At 43.4% G+C, this 25000-nt stretch overlaps 1 pseudogene; it reads left to right on the top strand.

Moving 5' to 3' along the window:
* The window catches only part of LOC130026862 (transmembrane protein 185B-like), a 76180-nt pseudogene that overhangs the window by 46298 nt on the left and 4882 nt on the right, over nt 1–25000 (top strand).

Raw genomic sequence — 25000 nt, 5'->3', positions numbered from 1 at the left:
CACCTTTCCTTAAGTTGAATCCAATCCCAATTCAACTAGCTCTTGTCCTGTTTTTTTCCTCACATATATTCAAACTTCATCTCCATACTTTATACAGTAACCCTGTTTCTCAAGCCCCTACTCCCACTCCCCTACATATCCTTCTACCTAAACCCCCAACCACCCAGTCACCTACCTGAGACTTACCGTTCAGCCACTCTGGGGCAAGTGTTGCACCTGCAAATAAAGAGCTCCTTTGTGATGTTAATGAGGGCTGACTACCTGGCATGGCATGGCATGGCACCAAAAGCACATAACGCAACTCTACAGTAAAACCACACACGAAATATAAGGATTGCATTAAGTGTATCCCTGAACAGAAATGATAATTTGCCTGCAGCTATCACTGTGATCACAGGAATGAGGGTACTCAGAATATCCACTCACCAGCAGGCAACAAAACGGTGCCTTTCCTTAATGTTACTGGGCAATACAGAGTCAGGGTTGACTAATGGCTCTGTGTTAAGTCATAACTCCCGGCAGTGATGAGTCCATATGGAAGGCCGTAGGTTGAAACCCAGCTGGCCAAGTGCAAGGAACTCCTCTACATGCTGCATTATCAGTTCAAGCCACAAAGTAGGGAACATAAATGAACAGTTATTGATACTGCAATAGTACCATCATTTGTATGTTTAGGAGATGATTACAGCCACAGTGTTATAGGGTAAGACAGAGACAGAGAGCATAGGTTAGGTATCGGGAAAAAAATAATAGGTGTGTATAAAATGTTTAATCAATGAAAGAACAGGCTGAAGGACGCCCTTTTCAAAGTCTAATCACTAATGTCACTTAGGAAACCTACCGTTTGAAGTCAAGAAGAGTAAAACATTTCCCCCTATGTTCGAGTGTTAAACCCGAGGGAAGGTGCAGTGCTTGTTACTGCTGACTGCAGTGAAGACGGCAGTGTAAAGTGCTGTGAGTCGGATTACAGTGAAACCAGTGAAATGTGCACTGAAACAAGACCTGCCTGTGAAAGCTTAAGCCATCAGCACACCCCCACAAATCAAACACTGTCCTAAGAATCAAATTCAAGCATGTGACAAACTGGAAGGTAAATCGAATTTGCATGTCCAAGTGAGGAGTAAGGTAACAAAAGCAGGGTCTGCTTAGCAAATATGCTGGGGTGGCACAACAGAACAAATGCTCGCATGTGACTAGGTGAGAAAGGGAGAAACGCCATGTTTTCTGCAATGAGGAACTAACTGTGCTCACACAAATGTCACAGGAATGCACACAAGGGCGCACAGGAGTGCTCAGGGAAAGGATTCCCAAAGAAGGGCCCATACACTGGACTACACCAACCAAAACATCATGACTGATTTTAGAATGAGTGTGAGAAACACTAGTTGAGATGTGCACGCTTCAACTGTGGCTGACTAGTACTAACACTGGACATGTGTGATCATGGAAAAAAATATTTTTAACTGTGATATTTGTGCCATGAAATTATGAAGATGCCAACCTCAAAATAGGGATGTTGGACAACATAAAATTGATTCCTGTTAGTCTATCAAATGTCACACATAAGTGTGAGCCACCAGAAGCAACAGCAGCAGCACCCTGATTAGTAGAGCAAGCGCCGTAAGACAGAGTACCCTGAAAACAGTACACTGTGCACTTAATCAAGAGCTGCTTGTGACAGCTTGAGCTGTCTGCACACAAAAAACCAACACAGTACTCAGAATCCAATTTAAGCATATGACAAAAATGAAAGGTAAAGCTAATTTGCACACCCAAGTGAGCACCAAGGTAACACAAGCAGGTGTGTTAGTGTGCTCAGGTCTGAGAAGATTAGCCAAGAATTCCTGTTTCCTAAGCAAAGAATAAATTGCCATAGTCTGAGCATGTGTGTGCATGTAGGGGTGTGTGTGTGTGGGGGGTGCACATGCAAGAGAGAGTAGGCAGGCATTTACCTGTGAATTTTGCATCTTCCAGTTACTTCCAAAGAACATGACTGATTAAAGGGAACCTTCAGTGAATGTGCTCACATGGATGGGAGTCCATAGGCATGTGAATGAACACGCATGCCTGTGTCTGCTCTAAGGATCAGGATCAGGAAATAGAGCAAAGAAAACTTAGGATTAGTAAATCATGTCTGTGACACAGAATTATGGAACAGAAATATGGAAAATACAGGTACACAAGAAATATGGAACATACAGGCATAACAAGAAATATGAAACATACAGGTAAAACATGAAACGGTGCATAGAGAAGTTAAAAAAATGGTTAGCACTGCATGTTAAGCAGCAGCTTACTTAAGTCAAAGCCAAAGCATGTGAGAATGAGTAATAATTTGAATCTTGTTTTCAGCAGCTGGTTGGAAAAAAGGTGATTTCTGCAAATGCATCTTAGGTGAGCAATGAATTATCGAGACCATCTGTTTCACCTGTATCCTGTGATCCCAGTTTCAGTGAATGTTTTAACCATCAGTTACCACAATCTTGACATCCCCATGTAACCACTGTAACATTAATCTAATGTAACCACACCAATGTTCAGAAACACTAAGTCAGGATCATCTCAGCCATGGCATAAAACATAACAGCAAAAGCAGCAGCACCGTGAAGCACACAAACAGATCGCATAAATATATGGGAGCAGCACAGGGGAAACAGCACAAACAAACATTACAAAAGTTAATTACATAAGTTAATTAATAAAATGATCCAGGCACAGGTTTTGTAGTCTTTTATTAGTCTCCTTGAAACACACCCAGTGATGGTGGGTGGGTGGTCCCTGCTCGGGTGAGAGACCACAGCCAAACTGTAATGAAAACGTAAAACACCCAACACCACTTGGTGCTGGTAGAACATACACTGCAACAGCACCCCAACCACACAAAGTCCAGCTCCTCCAGGAAGTTCAGAATACAAGTCAATGGGCAACATCATAACAGACGTGCAAATGTCCACGAGGCAGTCCTGAGTAAGAATAGGAACCCAGCCAACACTCCTCCGTTCACTCACCAGGGGTGATCCTCAGTTACTACCGGAATGCCAAATAGAGCAACAGAAATGTCCATGTACAGACCACAGACTTGGCCATACACACATAACTTGCAGGAGTCTACCCAAAGTGTCTGGTTTCACTCAAAGTTGACAAAAGGCACAGAGTAAAGGCCTCCCAAGTGTTCGTACTCAAAGTGAATACTCTGACACAAATTGATTATGTGCCTAAAATGGCGTCATGAAAGCACCTTCTTCAGGATCAATGGATGCCCTGAAAACATGGGCCTCCTATGTCCCCCAGTTCACTTCCCCTCCCTCACTGGGACTTCCTCTCTGGCCCACTTCTAAGGCAGTAAAAGGGAGAAAACTTTCAAAGCCACATATTGAGAGAACCAGTCCATAGAAGAATCATCCTTCAGGATGAATGCAGTAGCAGACAATCCAAAATACTGACACTGCTGCAACTACTAATACAGTCTCAGTAGAGGATAAAAGCACACTTGGATAACACATGGAAACAGAGGTTAACATGCCACATAAGCAGGGGTGGCAAATCCATACAGGAATGCAACTAGGCTGGACTCCCCAAAACAAACTCGAGGACTCACTGTGAAAGTGGAAATCCATCAGAAATATTACATATATTTTTGTATACATAGATTGCATATATATATATAGAGAGAGAGAGAGAGAGACCTATTACGTATGTTGACAGTGGTCTTTCAAAGTGTGCTTGTTATGGAGCTGCTAAGTCCTGAAAAGCTCTTCAGGGCTCACTGTCATAAAATATAGATGGTGCTTCCCAGGAAGCTCCTTGTGGGAAAAGATGATGAATTTTCAGTGCAAGTACAGCTGTGTTACACACAGATGACAGCATGCAATCCCTGAAACTTCCTGTGCCCAAGCACAGGAAATAAAGCAATGGCGATCGTACCCAGGGGGTGAGCTCTGCAGGCTTATACATGCCAGCAAGTGTATGATAACATTGCCACAGGGAGCTTAAGTTTATTGGTTATGCCCATCACAGTCACTCCCATTCCTCAGTATTTATCTGCAAACTCTTCTCTGTGCTCTCCTCCCCAATCGGCTAATCACCTTTTCTCCCTAATCAGATTCTGTTAGCTTATAAGATCAGATCCTTCTAAGAACACTGAACTTGTATTGTAAATTATGTCTCAAAGCAATGTCCTTTCTGTATGGACACAGGAAGACAGTTAATATTATGCTTTTGTAACTTGGGAGTTGATTGACTCCGAATAATATTTACTCCTGGGCATCTGCTTTCTTGACTTAGTTGCCCTTAGTTCCCCGCACCTCAAAAGCAGGTTCCCAATGAGGAACTGAATGAACCCAGGGCAAGCTGTGAGCTACCCTGGCATCGAAATGGGCCAGGCCAAAGCACTACGATACTCAACTATAAGTTGAGGGCATGATTATGGATAAACGCTGTCATGATCCAAAAGTAAGTAACGACGAGACTAGTACCCTGCTGGGGCTAGGAAGGCTAGCCTGGCCTGAGGACTGTAATATATATATTTTGAATATATATTACATTATATATTGAATTTATTATTATATATTTATTCTTATTATATATTATGATAATAATGCTATTATATATTATTTATATATTATATAACATATTGTTTCCCAGATCCTCCAAATTCCAGTAGGCGGGGGTCACATCCACCAACTGGCCCCCTGGCGCCGTGTAATCCCATCAGCAGCCAAGACTCAGAGACTATAAAAACCAGCTCTTGGACATCTTATTATGACATCTCATTCCTAATTTGACAAACTGGCAGGCTACCGAATGTAGCCTGCCCACACGGCAGAGTCTGGCAAACTCCCCATGGTGTACCCAATATGCCAAATACCAGTAACAATGATGGGTCTCATTCTCCTAAAGAGCCTTGAATATAATCTCAGGGCTAGGATGAAAGAGATGTTACTGGGGCCTGCTCGAGGCAATCGACGAATAACAGGATGATTTGTGATTTGTGATTTGTGAATATATATTTATATATTGTTATTTATTATATATTTATTATTTTATTATTATTTATTATTATATATTGAATACATATTATGGAATATATAGTAAGATGTCCTCAGGAAGAACCAAACCTTAAGTTTATATCTCTTACTGTGCTCCTACAGAATGACATTGCTTGAAATATTGGAAGTAGATTTACTACAACTATTTAAGTGGATTACTGAGGAAAGAGCACACCCTTGTTGGGATCCCACCCTTGAGCGGATCTCCTAGTAATCTAGAGTAATCTCTTTAGATGAGATTTTATCCTTGAGTTAATCTCCGGGAGGAGTGGCCTTACCTTTCTTTGTTGATTTGTTAATATTCAACCCACCTTTGTGTCACCACCCTATGTGATTGCTATATAAACTAAGACTGTAAGATCAGAGGGGGCTCGGGCTCCAGGTGGCAGAGTAAGAGGTGAGAAGGGCTCAGGTTTGGGGGGGGCAGAAGGAAAGTGAAGATTGTAATAAACTACAATTGTTACCAACCAGCCTGGCCCTCATTCCTTCCTTCACCTACCTATCATTGTAGGCCTCCCTGGGGTGGGGGAAGTGGCCTGAGAGCACTGAACGTGGGTGGTAAGAGAGATAGAGTGATGCTGGCCTTTTGAAAATACACAAGCAAGTACACGTGCAAGAAACTAAGGCATAAAACCACGTTCTGTGTCCCTAGGCTTGGGTGTGTGCATGTGTGGTTAGTAAATCATTAGTAAATCATGTGTCACACTGACATGTGCCACAAGAGTGCACATACAGGAACACAGCACTGGAGAAAGTATGAAGTAATGGTGCCTGAGACAAGGATGCAGCCACGTTTCTGATCTGACACTGTGATAGAGTTGGGCTGTGTAGCTGCGAGGGAAAAGCACCGCCACTATACGCCACATAAGCAGTGATGCTCCGTGTGCGTCTGTCATAAATCAAAACTTAAAATCTTAAGTTCACTCATCAACATATGCAATTTTAAGTTTTAAAATTAAAACTTAAATGCGAGCCACAAAATCTAAATGCACCGATTGCAAAACAAATTCTGAGCAAGGCATGCTATGCAGACTATCGGATGTGATGTCCAACCAAGAGCCATCAGAGGGACACGGAACCATGACATGCAAAGTAAGTGCTGCAGAGCATGGAACATACTGCCAGTTTTTTCAAAGAGAATGAGTCATGACTTACTCTTGTGTCCAACAGCCTGCTAGGTAAACGGTGATTTCTGCAAATGCATTTTATGGGAGGGTTGAATTTGTGAGAGCATCTGTGTTTGCTTATATCCAGGTCCTCCGTTCATGAGGCCCCTGACCCCATAATTTTTCTCTCTTATTTCTGTCTTGTTCCTGAATCCTCAGTGTTACTGCTTCAAAGTCTTTTCACCTTGGACTGGTCCCAGGCCACTGGCACCAGAAGAGGGACCTCAACAGTAAGGACTGTCTGATATAGACTCTAATCAGAAAACCCCAGTAAACTGTGAGTACTCTGAAGGAGCGGATCCCTGCTGAAACAGTAAGTGAAGCTCCAAGGGTGAGTGTGTTCTGGGAATTTGTTACTCAGGATAATAATCAGCCAAAGTACTTCCAAAGACAGGGAGTACTTTCCAGTCCTTTGACAAGACTAAGGTATGTTGTCAGAAGATTTTAAGAGTGTTAAAACCAGCAGGAGGAAAATCAGAGGATTAAAGTTTGCAGTGACATAGGGTACTGCACATAGCAGAAACACCATTGTCATAGCAGAAACACACACAGCTAAAGTGTGGGGCTACTGCTTTAAAAAGAAAATACAATCTGAACAACTGCAAGTCATGAGGTGAACTTCACAATAAAAGGACGCTGCAACAGTTAAAAGTGTACAGTAATGGTACATCACAGCAGACTGGACCACTCAGATGGATGGCTTTATATGCTAATAAAGAGTCAAGCAAGATAACGGATACTACAAAAGGACTGTAGGTCATACCCATCATTTCCTAACAGCAACCTGAGCATCATGACAATTTCAAAGTCAGTGAATGACACACATTGGTAACAGTGCCTGGTTCTGTCAAGCTCATTGTGCCCCACCAAAAACACCTGAAATAAGATCATATAGCAATAGAATATGCAAAACAAATGCAACAGGCAAAGCAATTATGGCAATGCTGCTTAAGGAAGTGCAGACAGGTCCTCTACCTCCTATCATTTCACTAGGAGTCTCAAGAGCTCCACATGGGGCAGAATCCAACCGTGGGCAAATGGCTGTAGGTGGCTATTCACAGCATCACTGCTCAAAGGTGAGTAAATGCAGGACAATGGGCAGGTGGAGAAAGTGGGATCTACAGAATCTGCTCTTCAACTCACTCAGCAATGTGAGAAGTAAACGGAAATTCTACAGGACAAGAGGATAAACTTTTAATAAAAGCAAAAGGAAAAGAAATCCATTTACTCTAGCACGGTTTTGCACTGAAAGCACACATGCACCTACAGCCCTCAGGGGTAATGCCTGGATCTGGGCTGGGGATCATGAAGTCAATGACAGGGATGTAATCCCCTGAAATCTGCAGTGTGTGCTCATTTAAAAATCAATCATTTAAAATCAAGGGTAAAAATACAAAGAAAATACTTCAGCAAGGTGGGGGGCATAGCCCTTGCACATACAAGATCCAGAGCGAAGTCTCTGGCATGTAGGTCCCAACCACAGCAAGGTCATGTGCAAGCCTGGGGATCCCTGACCTTCCCACTCTGTGCTCCCAGTGGCCATGAGTGCCCTGGGGCTACCATGGGCCCATCTGCAGCACCTGGAGGGAAGCAGAAGTCCCATATTCCTGCCTTAGGAGGTATTTCTGGACCATACCCCAAGTGGTTAATGCCTGACCCTGTGCATGTGCTCAGAAATGAACCTCAGTGCTATTCAGAGGACATATATAAAGGATGAAACTGGGTGATCTGGTGGCCTAAGAGAAAACCAGCACCTCCTAATGTGTAGGTCTGGTCCCAGAGTACCAGGACTTTAGGGGGAAAAAAACTAGAGCCCGGCAACTGTTACGGCCTATTGATGCAAATGGTGGATTTCTTAAAATCTAATCCCTTATCATGATCTATAGTCATGTCAATGAACAACCCAGGAAACAGCTATAGGATGTAAATGAACACACACAGAAGACATGCAGCAAGGTTCTGTACACGACACAGGTTTCGCTGTATAAAGAGACACTTCATTCCTGAATCATACTTAGCCAGTGTAAACCTGGAAAAGATTAACCATAGTTGAAGGGGACAAAACTTGTCCACGTGATGTGAAAATGAGCATGTGACACACCTGCGTTGTGTGTGATCGGCGATGACTGAACTGCACAGCGCCTCTACTCAGGCACTCTGGAACAGGAAGCTGACAGTGTTGCGGCAGGAGCAGCCACGTGGGTCTCTGGTGGGACATGATGAGCACCAAGCCACGCATGCATGCCGGGGTTCTGGAGGCTGGCAGGAAAACCTAGGAAACAGGCCCGCAACGGTGGCTGAAAACCCTGGATGGATATGGTCAGGACACACGTGTGTGTAAGGGCTAGAGTGATGTCTGCAAGTGGTCACTGGCATGATGCCCAGCACACTCCATCTCTGTGGATTTCTCCTGGAGCCCTCTTGGGGGGGGGTGGTCACCTAGTGCTCTCAGACCTGGATGCTCCTATGACTGAATCGATCGCTGTGCAGAGGCAGAGCGATGTGTGAGGACATGGGACACGCCACCCTGCACCTGACAGTGAGCGCGAGCCACTGTCTCAGAGGGGGGGAGCGACCCTGCAACGCTACAGTCCCTGGCCTGCCACATGCTAAGCCTGTTGCTTCCCACTGACCCTCACTGCAATGCCTTCGATTCGTCGCAACTGTGAATTAACTGAGAATGGACGCAGTCTGGGAAGGAGTGCTCCCTTCTGCAGTCCACGGTCTTTCAGAGCTGCTCCCCTGAGACCCGTAGGCTAGGGCAGGGCAGTGACCGTCTCAGGGTCACCCTGGTCACCACGCCAAAGGGGAGTGAGAGGCCAGCAGGAGTACTACCTGGAAGCCCAGGGACTCTGGCCTTATCCTCTGGAGCCCGTCCACAGCTCCCAGTGGACCCTAGTGAAGAAGCACGCACAGAGTCAGGTGAGGCCCGTGTCTGGGGCACGCAAGGACCCCCAGCCCCGGGAGGGAAGCTGGGGACGCTGGAGGCAAGAAGCGTGAGCTGCAGAAGGGACGGGGTGGGGATGCTCGGATCTCGGGGCTGGGATCCAACCATCAACCATGACTCACTGTGATCCAATTCAAAACGTCAAAATCAAAAACAAAAAAAGAGCTTTATTTAAAACAATTAAAGGCAGTGGCAGTTCTGGGCAATGGCAAGACCGGCCGGGCCTCCCTGGGCCCTGAACCGGGGGCGGTCGTGCCGGGACCCCAGCCCTGAGCCCGGCGCCAATCCGGCCGCGACCCGCCCGCCCCCGAGTGCCCGGCCTGGGCAGCACCAACCCGGGCCGCGGGGGTCCCAGGGACGCCCCGAGCAGCGGGCCACGGCCCTGAGGCTCCAGCCCCAGGGACCCGCATCGAGGGGCTGGACAGACCCATGGGGGCGGAGCCTCCCGGGCAGCCTCGGCGCCGCGGCTCCACCCTGAGCGCCTGCCCCTCCCGCCCACCACCCGCCCCTCCCCCTCCACTGCCCCAGGCAACTCTCGGGCGAGACCACGCCCCCACGAGGCTCACACGGGGAACACGCCCCCAGGAGGTGCATGCGTGGCCACACCCTCGGGGGCTCACAGGTGAGACCATGCCCCCCCGGAGGCTCACAGCTGAGGCCACTCCCCTAGGCAGGCTCACAGGGGGAGCACGCCCCCAGGAGGCTCATAGGGAGGCCACGCCCATTGGCAGCTCAAAGGTGAGGCCACGCCCCCAGGCAGCTCAAGGGCGAGGCCACACCCACACGAGGCTCACGGGGGCCACCCAGGGAGGCCACGCCCACTGGCAGCTCAAAGGTGAGGCCACGCCCCCAGGCAGCTCAAGGGCGAGGCCACACCCACACGAGGCTCACGGGAACCACCCAGGGAGGCCACGCCCACTGGTGGCTCAAAGGTGAGGCCACGCCCCTGGGCCCCCAGGCCCCCAGGCGGTGGGAATGGGGCCCACCCCCAGGAGGCAGTCCCTTGCAAGCAAGACCCCACCCCCAGTTGATCCCACGGCAGTTGCGAAAGACTTGTCAAAAGGCTGAAGCTGAGAAATGCGTCCCTCCTTCGAAATGAAACAGCGGGGGAGGTGGCATGGGCGGGGCTGAGCCTGGCACGTGGGCGGCCCAGTTGGGGTGCCAAACGCCCCTCATTCCCCAAGCACTGCCAGGGGCAGTTCTGAGTAGGAGCAGACCTAAACCCCTGAGTTGACTATAGGATAAAGGGGAGGCAAGGGGGGGCTCCCGGACCCCGGGGGTCTCTCTGCCCGTGATAGGACCAGGTCACACCCCCCGCCTCCCTCTCTGTCCCCCGTGCCTTTCCCCCAGTCTCCGGCCACGTGGGCAAGACCCCCGTGCTCTGAGCCTGTCGCTGGACCCCCCACTGCACCGAGAGTCTCCAAGTCCCCCTGCACCCCCCTCCTTATCGCTGCCCGGGCGTCGGAGTCCAGCCTGACCCGAACCTCAGCCGGCCCTGCCTGCACCCGGCCGAGCTGGACCCGAGCAGCCTGCCCGTGCCAGGCCCTGGGGACGCAGAGCCCTACCTGACACCGGAGACCCGAGAGCGAGAAAGTCCAAGAGCCGGCAAAAGGAAGAAGTGGGTCTGGGGACTGTCTTTTATCCGCTCCGACAGCCCACCCTCCAACCAACCCTCCCATTCCCACTCTGATTGGCCACGTGTTCCCTGGGTGAGGTTTCCAGGGACACACCTGAATACACCTGGCGCACATTAGTGAGCTCTGACTCCCCCGCCCCCCCCCCTTGGCAACAATCCTAGCAACGGGACTTGGGCAGCCCGTGAGAACCCTTAAAAGCCAACTTGACCGCATAGGCTGCTCTGCTTAGGCGGTGCCTGAGCACACACGTCACCTGCATCTCCCTCTTGAGATTTGTGCTTTCATACTTTCCTATGTGACAACGTGGAGGCGTCACTGTGACCCCTCTCCACGGTGGAGAAGCCTGAGCTACTGTGAGCCGCTTCCCGCATGAGGCTGTGGCAGGAAGCAAGGCCGCACCCCCAGGCAGTGCTCCAACCCGCCACACTGCCAGGAGACAGTACAATGGGGAGGGGGTTTGCCTTACATGTGGCCGAGCCAGGTTCTATCCCTCACACCCCATGGAGGGCCACGGGGTCCCCTCCCTTGTGACATCATTTATTGGGGTGCAGAGTCATGGTTCCCCACACTGCCAGGAGTGATTCCCGAGCGCAGAGCCAGGAGTAACCCTGGGCGCTTCCGGGTGTGCCTTTAAGCAGAGTTGGGTTCCCCAGGACTGATCTCCCTGCTTGAGGATTTGCATCCGAAGCCTCTGGTGGAGTTTCAGAGGTGGCACTGGGCCTCTACAGGAAATACAGGAATGTAGGTGCCACTGAGGCCTCTGATGTTGATCCAGAGGCAGCTCTATTTTCTGGGTTTTGTGCACCATTTTTTCTGCGCTCCTGGTTTTCTGGGTTTTGTGAGTTGGCTCGGGCATTGGGAACGTCTTCTAGACTCTGGTCTGTGTCATGAATGTCTGGGTGAGTGACTGATTCGGTCCCAGGGCACCCACTACAGGATCTGGTGGGCTCTAACATGCGATTCCGTGGACAGGCATTTCAGACTAATGGAGATGACTGTCTCAGACGCTGGTCCTTCGAGGTGTGACCCGAATGGGGGGCTCATACCGACACTCTTGAGTGAAGATCCCACAAGGGGTCTGGCCAGATGAGCACCTGAGAGTCGCCTATGACTTGTCCACAGGGTCCCCTCCCTTGTGACATTGTCCATTGGGGATAGGCACATATAAAATTCTCAGTATCCCCCTTCTCATTGTCCAAGAAAGTCTGCTAGAATGGAATGGAACCCTCACTCTCAACCTCACCCTAACCCTTACCCTCACCCTCACCCTCACCCTAACCCTAATCCCAACCCTAACCTGAACCGGAACCTGAATCCTTACCCTTAGCCTTACCCTAAAACCCTAACTGGAACCTTTGCCTGAACCCTAACCCGAACCCTAATTCGAACCCCAACCCCAAACTGAAACCGATCCCAAACCCGAAACCAAACCCGAACCCTAACAGTTCAATCCCCACTCCTGCATAAGGTGCCCAGAGCACTGCCAGGAGTGATTCCTGAAGTGATTCATGAGCACAGACCCAGGAGTAAGCCCTGAATACCCAGAGATGTGGCTTAAACCTGCTCCCACAATGAAGTAAAGTTTAAAAATGCATCCTCCAATCGTAAAGAAAGACAGAGGTGTTCTCTCTTATGAAGAGAGCATTGAGCCCCAACCAGGAAGCGATTGCTAAGGTGTGGAACTCTCCCCTGGGAAGTGGGGCACTTTTTGCTCTGCACAATTAAGGATGTGGAGATGACTATCTGGGAGCCCCTGCGTTGTCAGAAGGAAGTGGACCCCAGCATGCCAGGAAATGTTTGGAGGAGCATTCAGCCATTGGTTTAGTTCAATGAACAGACTCACTGTTTCTGGGCCTCCAAATGGTAACACTGAATTTCAGAGAGACCCAAATGGTCTGAGTAGCACCCAGAGGCAAAGGAATACCAGATACGATCCCTATAGCACCGGCCTGAGAGGAGAGAAACCTAAGGAGTATACTGGGATGAGGGTCACTCGTAGGCACCATCGGCAACCTCTAACAACCTCTAACAACCTTGCTGAAACGGGAGGAAAGGGCAGCAACCTGAAGCCCACCTTTCATGCTACTAGGCCAGGAGGGCTGGGGGCCAGAAGACAGCGAGCAAGCGGACTTTCACAGGCAGGCGAGCAAGCCCAGTCCCCCCAGCCCCCCACCAGCCTCCTAGTGGTAAAAGCCACAGCTCTATTGCCAGTGAGTGCTCCGCAGACTCCCCACAGCAGAACAAGCCAGCAGGCTTCGTCATCTGCTGCTACCCGCCCCTGCCAACCACTACCACAGCAGCCACCCAGCTACTCTGTGCTCAGATTTTACTCCTGGCTCTACCTCCTGGAGCCTAGTCAGCTACCCGTGGGCCCTACTTTCAGTAACAGCTAGCAGACCCAATTCCAGTGTGCCCCAAAGACTTCTGACTCAGGTCCCAGGCCCTCAGGAACTTGGTACACAGGTGCCCCCAGGCCATTGGCAATCTCGCTCTTCAGACTTCTCCCCTCTCTGGGCTTTCATATCCTCACAAGTTCAAACTCCTGGTCCCTTGCTGAGGACTACACACGTTTGGGGCACAGATACCCCTGCAAACCTGAGATGGTCAACATTTGGTTGCAGTCCACTCAAATTTGGCATCACAGGCCTTGCTGCATAACCACAACCAGGCACCCAGGTTGCTAACCACATTCACCCAACCTTGGCACTAGTTGGTTGCCAGATATTTACAAACACAACTCCCCTGGTCTGCTTGTTGATTCAATAGCTTTGGGACACAGACGACTCCAAGAACTCAGTCACTGATCAGGCCTGCTTGCTTGACTTTATAGCACACCCCCTGACAGGGGTTAGCAACCGTGAAACCTGGATGTTCAGTTCCTCTCAAATTTGGTGCTGCAGTAGCTGTTTCTGGGCACTTGTGGCAGCCAATTGTCTATATTCACCCAGACCCAGGTGAACACAAGTGGCTGGAAGACCTGCATGGATCCTAGTCCCTTACTATTATGTAAGGGACCAGGAATAATGAAGAAATGGAGGAATTCACCTGAACCAAAGGATGAAAGCAAAGGCTTGAAAAAATGCCAAGCACATCAGAAAATTTCTGAATGAAAAGTTTAAATTTTTGTGGGGTGGGGGGTATTTTGAAAAATTTCTATTAATGTAACTTTGCTATTGTTTTAGGGTCATAGGTGGTACTTGAGGCTTACTGCTGGCACTGTGCTCAGAGACCAACACTGTACTATCTTTCTAACCTCTTTCTATTAATGTTCTATTATTCTATTATTTCTATTAATGTTCTAAAATTCTATTAATGTTATAGTGAAGGAGTAGAATATTTCGATTATAAACATTTTTATCTAAAATTTCAAAAACAATATTGGAATAAAAAGACTTACCATGAAATTTACAAACACCTTGTTAGTATATTAGAGAATGAGCTATCTCTCGTGTGTAATCAAATTTCCTCATGAGGTGAAATTTGTTTGCTCTTAACTTAATGAGGAATCTACTGGAATTTATAAAACTTTATTAAGAATTTATGAATCCTTAGAAACAATCCGGCTTCATCGAGTTTCAGTTAACTCTGACTATCTTATCACATAATACCAGAGTATTTTTTCCTGCATAAATTTCTGTTAATGCACAATTATATGTGACATGAGTCTTTCACTGACTAATGAGATCCTTTTATAATTAGTAATGTTTTTTTTTTGACATGTAAGGTATGAAGGCATATGTATGACTATCTTGATATGTAATTTAAAATGTAGAATTTGAGTTTGGGGTTCTTTGATTTTTCTATTCTAGTTGTCAACTCCCTAAATATAGAGAGCAAAGATTTTAAAAGACAAAAGATCCCAGGCTAGTGTTCTTGGAGTATTTGGGATTACCCATGAAGTTACTAATTGGTTGCTACATCATCAACTTTGCAAAAGAAACAATCTCCTTTATGTTGTAAGGATAGACATTTATTGAAAAGAAAAAGGAAATACTAAAAAAATGGGTACTATTTCATTTTCTCATCACCAAGGACTTATCTTTATTAATATTGTCGTTATATAGTCATATTTCAAAAATGAACTTACAAGCTAGTAGCTAGAATAAACAAAAGCTCACACCAACCACAGCTAGAAAAATAAAAAAATCAAAACATCATGCTTAGTGTTCCAAGAAATAATTTTCAGAATAATTTTACTTTCTGAAAAGTTGGTTTTTAACCTTGAATAAATGACTTTTCACAGAAATTATATTGACACAATTTTGATGCTTGTGTTTTCTATTAGAAAACCAATTTCCACTTAAGTGCTAAACTCAAGCTCTAGCTTTATTGTTATAGTGAGAAGGATTATGCTGTCAAGTCAGATGGATCTATGTAAAAGCAATATTTTTGTTTAGACAAATATTGAAAATTATTTGTGCATGAAAGAGTAGCGCATCAATAAAGGTCTAATAAAGAAAACTTTAAGGAAAACTTGTCTCCTTTTTAAAAATGTTGTATACAATGACTGACTCAATCTATTCTAGAAATTACCATATTACTAAGTTCAATTTATCATAATAATTCTTTTGTTTTGATTGGATTGAATGTCTAAAGACTTTTATTTTCTATATTGGTTTGTTTTATTATTAATATTATTTTTTATTTTCCAATATTGTAAGATTTTTATCCTACCAGCCTTTGATTTGTTGTGATTTTTTTATTATTTGAATATCATTTTCTTAAATCACTAATGACAAAGGGCATTGATTTATGTTTAGAGCATTTCAACAGACTTGGTTTGTCTCTCTATTGTGACTTCTAACTCTTTTGGCCTTAGAGTAGCCTTTGAAAAATATATCATATATCTGGAGAAAGTTCATTCAGAATCTTGTCCTAGAGAGATAAAAAAGCTATACTTATTAAAAGAGTTAGTCAAACACAAGTGCTACAAATAAGATGTAGCAATTTTATTTTTTGATGATGCACACTTGGTTGTGTTCAGGGCTTAATTATTTTTTAAAAAAAATTTTATTAGTGAATCACCATGAGGTTCAGTTGTAGACTTACAAACTTTCATCCTGGAGTTTTAGTTATATAATGATAGAGTACCCATCCCTCCACCATTGCCCATTCTCCACCACCAATGATCCGAGCATCCCTCCTACCATCTCCACCCCCTCCACCTCCCCCACCTTGCCTCAGCAGCAGGGCATTCCCTTTTGTTCTCTCTCTCCTTTTGGGTGTTGTGCTTTGCAATAGGGGAATTGAGTGGCCATCACGTTCGGTCTATAGTCTACTTTCAACATGCATCTCTCATCCAGAGCGGGTCCTCCAAACACCCTTTACTTGGTAGTCACTTCTCTATCTGAGCCACCTTTTCCTCCAGCATTTGCTACCACTTCCAAGCCATGGAACAAACCTCCTCGTGCTTATCTCACCTATTTTTGGGTATTAGTCTCCCATTCTGTTACTTTATATTCCACAGATGAGTATAATCTTTCTATGTCTGTCCCTCTATTTTTGACTCATTTCACTTAGCATGATACTTTCCATGTTGATCCACTTATATGCAGATTTCATGACTTCCTCTTTTCTAACAGCTGCATAGTATTCCTTAGTGTAGATGTACCAAAGTTTCTTTAACCAGTCATCTGTTCTTGGACACTCGTTTGTTTTTTTTTTCCATATTCTGGCTATTGTAAACAGTGCTGCAATGAACATACAGGAGCAGAGGTTATTTCAACTATACTTTTTTTGCATCTCCAAGATATATTCCCAGGAGTGGTATTGCTGGGTCAAATGGGAGCTCAAATTATAATTTTTTGAGAAGCACCCATACTGTTTTTCAAAAGGGCTGAACCATTCTACATTCCCAGCATCGGTGAAGAAGAGTCCCTTTTTCGCCACATCCACGCCAACACCAGTTGCTTTTGTTGTTTTGGATGTATGCCAGTCTCTGTGTCGTGAGATGATATCTCATAGTTGTTTTGCTTTGCATCTCCCTGATGATTAGTGATGAAGAGCATTTTTCATGTGCCATTTTGCCATTCAGATGTGTTCTTTGAGAAAGTTTCTGTTCATTTCATCGCCCCATTAACTGATGGGGTTGGATGTTTTCTTCTTGTGGAGTTCATCCAGTACTTTATATATCCTTGATATCAACCCCTTGTCAGATGGGTATTAGGCAAATATACTTTCCCATTCTGTAGACTGTCTTTGTATTTTGGTCACTGTATCTTTTTAGGTGCAGAAGCTTCTTAGTTTAATATAGTCCCATTTGTCTATCTCTGTTTCCACTTGCTTGGTCAGTGCGTGTCATCTTTGAAGATACCTTCAAATTAAATATTGTGGAGGGTTTTGCCGATATTGTCTTTAGTGTACCTCATGGATTCTGTCTGATGTTGAGTACTTTAATCCATTTAGATCTGACTTTTATGCATCATGTTAGGTTGAGGTCTAAGCAGAGCTTAGTTCTTGCTTTGCTCTCAGGAATCACTCCTGACAGGACTTGAGTAACAATATGGGGGTGCTTAGGATCAACTCATATTGACTATGTGCACAACAAGTGCCATACCCACTGTACTATTGCTCAGGCCCAAATATAGCAGTTTATTAAGATTAAGTTTTAAATGGAGAAATCAGTGACTTGGTTGATTTAAGTAGAGTGTAATAGTGGTTTATTCTTTGACTGCCTTGCTGTTACAACCCATTACTATCAGTTTTCTAATGTATAAGGTAAAAGGTAAAGGCCCTCCCGTTGTTCATCGATTTGCTCGAGCGGGCCCAGTAACGTCTCCATTGGAGACTTTGTTGTTACTCTGTCTGGCATATCAAATACGTCATGGGGAGCTTGCCAGGCTCTGCCGTGCGGGCGAGATACTCTCGGTAGCTTGCCGGGCTCTCCGAGAGGGGCGGAGGAATCGAACTCGGGTCGGTCATGTTGGCTGCGTGCAAGGCAAACGCCCTACCGCTGTGCTATCGCTCCAGCCCTAATGTATAGGAAATATAAACTCAAAGCTCCTTATAAACTTGTGATTATAGTTAAAAGTCAGAATCTTGATGATGCATAGAGGCACAAGATCTCATTAATAAACATGAGATATTATAATATGTTCACTGTTTGGGGAGTATTGGGATCACATGTGACTGGGGTCAGGGTTCTCGCTTCCTCTTTGCTTATGGCTCACTCCTACTGGGGCTTGGAGTAGCATATGTGTTGCTGGAAGTGGAACTCTGATCAATAGAGTGCAAGGTAGGCTCCTTACATGCTGTACTATCTTCTGAGTCCATAAAATACTCACAATTACCAAGATGACATGCAACCCCCCTAACCTTCCTGAAATTAAGTAAGGAACTGAATCCCTAGTCTGGAATAGAGGTCCTTGTACACATTCACTAGATACATTTGGAATCCCCAAAAATATGACACAGACACAAAGATGTTTTTATACTATTAAATCATCATTATGACAGTTTTAGCAAGAGGCAGAAACAATAATTACCATAAGTCCTGGCCTAATAAATATGAATTGGCTGGCATGCCCAAAGCATGGTATTGACAATACAATTAATTCAGTCGTGGATGCACTGATTCTAACCCGTCCCTGTGGTCAAGGGTAAAGGCACAGCAGAGGAGTGTTGAGCGGTTGCCACTTCCGACGATCAAATCACAAATCACAAATCATCCTGTTATTCGTCGATTGCCTCGAGCAGGCCCCAGTAACGTCTCCTTCATCCTTCCGACGATGATCCTGTGAAATCACCATTTCTAGTCCCTGCTCTTGTTTTCTTCAATTTAGAATGGTATTCTGAGAATAGGATCTGCCAGAAGGGAAAACAACATAATGGAGATTCCACAATTTTATAGTTTGGGACTCCAAAAAATTTTTCAACTTGTTTTTCTTTGGAATCAATACCCAAAAGCCTAATAAATAATTATTATATTTTAAAATAAATGCATTTAGAATTAGGAAGAAAGTTTTGTAGCCATGAGACTCTGTAGAAGGATTTTCAGGGAAATGCAATATGTTATGGCAAAAGCAGAGGATTAGGGATAAGGAGGCTTCAAATACAAGCTTTTCCGTTCACCTATAGCATAACCTTGAAGCAATGATTTATTCATCAGTAAAATAAGACTTTCAGCAGCTACTAAAGTCCTTTATATACAGGCATTGTATGAATCTTCCAACATCCTCAATTTACTCCTGAGGTAAACTCTTCGTCCTTAACAGTGCACTTGCCTCAAAGTACATTTATCACTTCTTGAAAACTGAGAAATCACATATGCTTCACTTATGGTAGCCATTGGGCTTTACATCAACATGCACTTGATAGTTTTATACCTAAAAGACTGAATATATCAAGGATGTGATTTTCTCTAAAACTTAACCTATTTTATGTCTTCACACCAATGAATTCTCAGCGGCTCATGTCTGCGCTTAACAAGATAGTCACGGTCTTAACATGTCCTTGGTCGACTTAAATGAAATGGTGTCTTCTGTATTTCTTATCACTTTGTTAAAAATATGTTATGTTAATGGGGGATTATGGATAAGGGTCATCATCTAGCAGAAGAAAAAATATATCTTTCTGCAGATCACAGAAATAAGTACTTAAAATTTATATGTATAGGTACAATAATTTTGAAGATGGCTATTTATCGATGTAAGAAATAAACTTATGCTCAATATTGCATTATATCAGCACTAGTTTATTATAATTAAGTAGATCAAAATATAAAAAAAGGTAACTGAATATTTTAAAAGATTAGTGTAGTCTGAATCTTCCGAAACATATCTATATTAAACACTGTTGGTTCCAATAACTAACTTGTCAGTCTGATGTTGATGCTGCTTCTCCCAGAGTAATTATTATGCTTTGGAAATATTCAGTTAATAAAATATATATGTTTTGATTAATTCAGAAAGAATAACTTATGATTGTTGTGGCAATATTTATTATTTTTCTGTGTAGCAATACCAAGTTTATTTCCTCCACAATGCATCTAAAATGTCAATTAGATAAAATTGAAACATTAAGCTGAGGAAAGGAAGCTAGTCCTATACTATGATGATTGATAAAAGAAAGTATTTTCTCTTGGAACAGGTAGAGTAGCATTCAAGTACATAGATTGCCACAGGGGAGTTTGAAAGAAATCTAGAGAATGACTATAATGATTTATATTTTATTTTGTGTGGTTTTTCACAAGTATAATAAAGTGGTCAAAGTTAATTATCCTGAAGATTAAATATCTTTACATTTTATTTTATGGAAATTGCAATTTGTGAAGAAATATGAACAGTTTTATTTAAATAAAAACACCTGATATTTCCACATAAAAATAATTTGGACTTTTAATTAAAAAAATAATAACTAAAGATTTCAGAATGACAGTTTAAGGAACTCCTTGGTTCTTTTAAATTAATTAATTTATTTATTGAATCACTGTGAGAACAGTCAAAAAGCCTTTCAGTTCAAGTCTCAGACAGCCATACAATGATCAAAGACCCATCCCTTCACCAGTGCACATTTTCTACCACCAAGAACCCCAGTATCCTCCCCCTCCCACTGCCCCTGCCTGTATGGCAGATTTCCACTTTACTCTCTCTCTCTACATTGATCATTCAATATTACAACAAAAGACCCAACATTGTTATTTGGAATTTTCCTCAACATTCAGGCCTGCCACAAAGACATCATTAGAAAATTTGTTTTCTATTGCTGATTATGAAGAGCATATGATGTCGCGTGGCCACAATAGTGGCCACACGAATTTGGATTTCTGATATTTTAGTAATAAACCTAAAGGGATTACTGCCAGAAACTCCTGGATTCCGATATTGGTATGTGTGCCTCTGGGTTCAAGGTTGGTCAGAAGCTGGAGGCGGCATTTGAGGAAGCATTTCCGCCATAACCCAGAGCATTGTCATGGCGGGAAGCAGGGCCTATTCCACTCCCAATCCCATGAAGCCCACGTGCCTCATCAATGCAGTCTCATACCTGGCTGTTCATTAGGCTCTAAAAGATGCAGGCCAACATGTCGCCACCACAAAGGGGGAAAGGCGAAGGACAGACACCCTTCCCCTCCTAGGGCAGCATAGCAGCATAGTTAAATACACAGTCCAGATGTATTCCGGTTAGGCATTATATATTGCTCAGATTTTCCCACCACCATTCAAGCCTGACTTTCCGGGACAATGCTAGATCATTTATTTTTCTTGATCACTTTGCATATCAGGAAAAGTCATACGGCCACTTATGCGGCCGTGCAGTTCAGAGAATAGTTCTGGTACCTGCACGCCAGAGCCATGCTTGTAGAAGCTCATGGTCACCGGGATTCCATCTGGAAAAGGCGGGGAGACAGCACCTACCCCATCTGGGACCTCCCGGTGATATCTGCTCTGTATGGGGCCCGGGGAGTTCTCCGGGAGCTGTGGGGTCCTCCTGCCGGTTTTCTTCTTCTGGAACTCCTTGCATCTTAACTCCAGTGAAAATCTAAATGATAATACTTAACAGCTCAATTTTTTAAATTTTTTCATCCTTGTTTTACTTAACTACTTTCCCATTTGTGCATTTGTGTTGATGGATAAGTAAATGTGGTATGCCAAAGTGATCATTTATAACCAGAGAATCATAACAAATCCACCGTATGTGCAGATGGTGGTTACAACTTCTATAGTGAAAACTTTTATGTTCTATCTAAAAATGGATAACCATTGATGAAGGTTCTTCGTAAATACACTCTACCAGGTACATCTTAGAGAGAGGTTCTTTGATAGGCTGTCATTTCACATCCTTTAATTTCTTTTGTCACTTGTAGTTCTCAACTAAGATTGTCTTGTGGAATAAAAGACTAGATGTTGGAAGCAGAAAGATTTGAGTTTTCAATTGTGTCTCATCATCTCCTGTGCTTCAATGGGTGAAGTTACTTCATTTTTAATTTATTTAAATTTTTCCTTATCTGTAAAATGGTATTAATGCATTGTAGGTAATGAAGATAAAAATGTGATAATGTCTTATATATTTTTGCTTGTTTATTTGGTTTTGGGCCACAAGAAGCTATGCACAGTGATTACTACCAGTTCTATGTCCAGGGATTGTTTGTGGTGGATATAGGCAACCATACGTGATATCAGGAATTGGACCCAGGCTGACCACAAAGAAGATAAGTGTCCTAAACTCTGTACTGTTGGCACAGCCCCAATACACTGTAGTTCCTTAACATATAGGAGTTACTCACTCCACCTATAATATGAGTTAACAGTTGTGGACATTATACAGATTATACAGATTCATATACTATTCATAAGTTTAGATACCATTCACAAATGCAGATAGAGATGCGCCCTACTTATCACCACCTATAACTAGAATTTGCACTATTTTGCCTTAGTTGATAGTGAATCCAGTCACTTGCTGGACTGGTAAGGGGAAAAAAATAGTTATCCAGGAGACTTTATCTAAGAGAAATGCATATTTCTCTAGACATGAGAAATAATGTGTGCCTAGAATCTATTATTCTTTCTGTTGGATCTTAAAAGATGACACCAAAGGGAAATGTCTATTTCACTTTGTCTCTTCTCTTGTTGACTTATGTAATAGGCAAATTTCATTATCATTAAAATAAAGTAATATTAGAGTTGGCATTGAAAAATCAAGAAAACTATGTCCATATTCTCTTATGCAAGTATAAATAATTTTTGGAAATTCTTATGTCAATGCACTTGGTATTCTGGGTACATATCCATGTGTAGTATAGACAATAGTATAATTTGTCTGGAAAAAAATAACTGTGAACCTTTATATTTTATGTTGCTATTAACAAAGTAGGCCAGTTAAGTGACATTTTTTTAGAGTTCAAAGGTATTTTTGGGGGAATCATCTATCATTAGAAGTCATTTCAGAAAAAAAGGAAACTGTAGACTGATAAAAACCTGTTTCTCTGCCTCCATTTTTCTAAATTTTCTATTTATAATTTATCTACATATCTCTTTAATACTAGGAGCCATGAGAGGATAACTTAGATGATTAGAGGTAGGTGGAGATTTGTTAGTTTGGCAAGTTAATTTGTTATCCAGATTATCTGGACTTCCAATAAGAATTGTAATCATGAAGTTGTTGAAGACACTAAAGTGTGTTGCTATCAATGAGTCCTTTCCAAGATGAAACAGAGGTGTGTACTCTTAGGTAAGTGTTAGCAGCTATTTCAGTAGCACATTAATCAAACTGGTTCTTTATTTTAAAATATAAGTTTATTCCATTTGTTTTCTTCCTTTGAGAAATACCAATGTGTCTTTAAGAATAAACATGAAAATTTATAGTATTTTTTTGTTTAAGATGTTGTTATATCACAAAGATAGATACTCATTTTGTAATGGAGGGAACCATGGGTAGGAAACCACAGAAGTTTCCACTCAGAAGTCATTTGTGACAGAAAGAATTCTAAAATTCTACTGACATTTGCTTGAGATTTTCCTTTTCCTTTACAGCTCTCCTGCTACTGATATCCAAAAGGTTTCAATGTTTCCCTTTAAAGTTATGAATCAAAATATCTATTGAACTGCTTGAGAGAAGGTACTGCTTCTGTATGATGAGGTTTGAACCAGTTATCATTTTATAAACATGACGTGGTCTTCCTCAGGCTACTGAGAAAGCAACACCAGTGCATGATCAGTAAGGGACTAATTCAATATATATTAAAATATTCTATGTAATAGAAATGACAAAGTCAAGCTCATACAGAAATCTCATATAGTGGAGAATAAAGGGCATGGCAAGCAATTAGGGAACAGAAATGATGACAAAGTGAGAATTTCTGATTCCTTCAGCAAATATTTTTTAGAAAAGCTAATGAGAAAGACATGTATAAACAGGACTACAATAACGAATCAGAATTAGAAGAAACAATCAATAATTCTGTTGAGTGGAAGAATAGAGGTTATTATTTGATTCATGACAACTTTTTTGCACTTATAGTTGGAACTATCTCATTTGTAATTATACAGAGACAATTAGCCATTCTAAAGTAGACTTAAAAGTCACAAATAATGAAGCAATGGTAGTCAGTGGCATTTCTTTAGATAGAGCATATATTATGAGAAGAAATTCTTGTTCAAATTAATTTCCTAGTATTGAATGATAATAACATATTAAATTTATACTGAACCAAAGTTCAGTGGTGCTTAGCAGAGGCATACTCCTCTGTTGTGGCTTTTAGATTAGACATATCTGTCCACAGTGTGGCAGGAAATTGCTTACTGTACCAGGAATCACAGACTGTAGAATTGACAGGCTCAGTCCTACAGTTTCCAGGACTTAGATAAATTTGGTGCAACATGAGCAGCACTAAGTATTGTATTTGTGGCCTATGCTTTCAAGGTTTCATAAAAGTCAGTCTAACCCACTTAGCTATTCCTCTGGACTAATATCAATTTGTTAAGGTTAATTCTATAATTTTCTATCTGAAAATTATGTAACCATAATTCCAAGTTTTAGTATATCTTTTAAAAGTAGTGACAAGGTCTCATTCTCTCTCTCTCTCTCTCTCTCTCTCTCTCTCATATTCACTACACACACACAAACACATATACACACAAACACATACCCCACACAGACAAAGAGAAAGGCATTATCATCTTCAAAGTACAAATAAAATGAAATGCATCCAGACTCAGTATTAGGTTACCAGCCCTGGGCCACCCCAGGTGGGAAAAGGTGCCGATACTCCAGCTGTTCCCCCTGGTGGTTCAGGGACCACCATCTTCCAGAGGCCAATGGATGGCCAGGTAGAGGCCCACAGTGACAGACACGTGGGGCTTCATAGGGTGGGGGTGGAGCCAGCCCATTCCACCCTCACCCCAACAAGACACAATGTTGCTGCCCATGACTGGGCCTTCTGGCTACTAAACAAGCCGCTTAAGCCATGATCCCTGAGACTTAGAAACAAATCTCAGAACCCAGTGGCTTTTGGCAGAAATCCCTCCAGATTTAACAAGATTTTAGAATTCCAACACATATGCTATTCATAATCAGCAATAGAAAACAAAAGGTCTAATGTTGCCTTTTCAGCAGATGTGAGTGTTGGGGTAAATTTCCAAATAATAAACATGGGTTTGGTGTCAAAATATTGAATGTAATCAAAGTAGAGAGAGAGTAATGTGGAAATCATCTGCCACACAGTTAGGGAGAGGGTGCGGGATGGGGGTATACTGGGGTTTTTGG

The sequence above is a fragment of the Sorex fumeus genome, unplaced genomic scaffold (genome assembly GCF_029834395.1).
Source record: "Sorex fumeus unplaced genomic scaffold, SorFum_2.1 ptg000035l, whole genome shotgun sequence".
Classification (NCBI taxonomy): Eukaryota; Metazoa; Chordata; class Mammalia; order Eulipotyphla; family Soricidae; genus Sorex; species Sorex fumeus.
Note: the sequence above shows the minus strand (reverse complement) of the source record. Positions and strands in the feature narration are given on the sequence as shown.